Source organism: Aptenodytes forsteri, unplaced genomic scaffold, assembly GCF_000699145.1.
Source record: "Aptenodytes forsteri isolate BGI_AS27 unplaced genomic scaffold, ASM69914v1 Scaffold35, whole genome shotgun sequence".
NCBI lineage: Eukaryota > Metazoa > Chordata > Aves > Sphenisciformes > Spheniscidae > Aptenodytes > Aptenodytes forsteri.
The window spans coordinates 1,803,374-1,805,946 of NW_008795334.1; positions in this window are offsets into that span (position 1 = coordinate 1,803,374).

Consider the following 2,573-nt stretch of genomic DNA (forward strand, 5'->3'; position numbering starts at 1 on the left):
TAAAACAATGCAAAGCATTCTTCTTACCCATTCCCTAGCAGGGCAATTTCCTGGTATTCAAAGCAAGACTTTAAAGGTGGGATTGTGTTGTTTGTCAGAATATCACCCCGAGAATAGTGGCATGTAAGTTCTTGAGTAGGTGTCCCTTGAGAAACTAAATGCAATAACCTTTTTTCTTTCCCTGCTGTGTGTAGCTGTTCCTTGCAAGCATTAAATGATATAGTCAGTCACACTTGGATAACTGCTGTAGGTAATTTGCAGTCATCTCTTTTTTTTTTTTGTATCGTTTTTCTTGGGCATGTGAGAGTAGCTCTGCTGACAATCTATTGTATGAGATTATAGCAGCCAATATGAATGTACTTATAATTGTGTTTGAACACACGTGTATTTATAGCAAACATTGCTTGTAGAGAATCAGGGAAGGTCAAGGAGTCAGCTGTCCATTTAATACCCTCATAAGCAGCAGCATGTGTGAACAAGTAAATTTGGGTGAAACCCCAAAAAGGTTTAGTGTCCATTAAAAGTATGGAGGTTGGACTATGAGTTGTTTCTCCTCAAACAAAAGATAATGGAATTAGTTCAAGCAAACATGATCCTATGTGCCTGCCATATGGACATAACTCTTGGTTTGACTCTCTCTTTAAGAAAAAAAAGCACCAGAATTTAGGTTTTTACTTTTTTTTTCAGTAGTGTCAAAAGATTAATACAAGTAAAATGAAACTCTTATGTAGCAGTTATGAAAACTAAGAAATGTAAAAGAGCTGCAACAAAAGAAGCTCTGTAAAGAAAATGACTTAGGAAGATGACAGCCTCAGCTGAAAGTCATGGCAGGCCTCTCTGCAAGATGATTTATGCCCTCATTATGTGCGATGATGAGTAGCTGGTAGCTCTGTCACCACAGCTCCTAGAAAAGACTTGGCATGAGGTGAAGTGGATAGTGCTTTCAGGTGCTCCCCTGGGTGGCAGGTATGCAGTGATAGTGCTCAGGTTTTGTTTCCATGGTTGTCTGTAATTGCTTGGAGCGGGGCTGGTCACCTGAAACGAATCGGGGAAGATCATCAAGAAAGGACAAAAAAATAAATCTTCAGGCAGAGCCAAATCAAAACATTTCTTGAAGAGAAACCATAAAGCTATATGTGCATTTGTGTATATATAGTTTTTAATTTAACTATAAAATGTAAAAATCACTAAAACATTTTTAAAGCAATTTTGCAGTAGAATAATAATCAAAAAACCCAGAAAGCTGTTACAAAACAGAGTTGTTACAAAACAAATGTGAGTGAGCAGGTTAAAACCTAATACTAAGAAGACCTGATCTGACATATTAGGTACATTGAGGCTTAACTCACTTATGTGCAGTTGTGGATATCTAAGTTGTGTACATTTAAAAACAAAACAAAACCCAAGCCTGTACATACTTTGTACTTGGATCTTTTGAAAGGAATATTTGAGACCTTCTTCCATTTTGTTTACTATTCTCATGGATGTATATGGAAAATAAGTGCTAGTTTTCAGATGCTTTAGCAATGGCATTTGGATACCAACAAGGTCACTTACATTTCTGTGGGAGTTCCCTGAGCTTGCTGAAGCTCAGGAATCCTTCTGAGATTCATCTGCGTGAGCAGATGTGTTTAAAAGGCAGGTTGCTTTGGCTATTCTGGTCACAATTCAAAGATGGTTCTTGGAGAGAAAAAAAAAAAAAAGACAAACCCAAGCAGCACCTTTATTTGTCTTGATCTGGGTATGTCCCTGCTGCTATGTACAGTCCACTGTCACTGTTGTTTTGCAGGGCAGTTCACTTACTTTGTGGCACTTGCTTATAAATTGACTTTTTATAGTTGGCTTTAATCCAGGTTTTAAATCTTTGCAGTTCCCATTTTATACAGTAACTGATGAAACCTTTGCTATAATGAGAATATATCTTTATGGTGTCTTTTCCACTGAGATTTCTGGGGTTTTAAAATGTGATACTTAAAATGGTCGTACCTTTGGGTCCCCACGTGGCCTCTCCTAAGAGTGGTTTATTCCCATGGTGGGCACACTTCTTTAGGAAAACTGTACTCTACTTTAATTCAGCTGTTCGAGAGCATAATTGTGGGGTTTGGGATTTTTAATTTGTTAGGTTTTTTTAATTATGGTATGGCGCAGAAGGCCCCCTCTAATGCTGTGCTGCTATGTAGGGAAGGAATAGCGTGTCTCAAGTGTAGACGTGTGATATAATTTAGTGAGTGTTACCGCTTTAGAAAAGTGTATAGTGTCTAGAAAGACAAGAATGCATTTATGAAAAATGAATAATCTTGCAGCTCCATACATACATAGGTGCTGGAGCATGTCCAGAGAAGGGCAACGAAGCTGGTGAGGGGTCTGGAGAACAAGTCTTATGAGGAGCGGCTGAGGGAACTTGGACTGTTTAGCCTGGAGAAAAGGAGGCTGAGGGGAGACCTCATCGCTCTCTACAACTACCTGAAAGGAGGTTGTAGCGAGGTGGGTGTTGGTCTTTTCTCCGAAGTAACAAGCGATAGGACGAGAGGAAATGGCCTCAAGTTGCGCCAGGGGAGGTTTAGATTGGATGT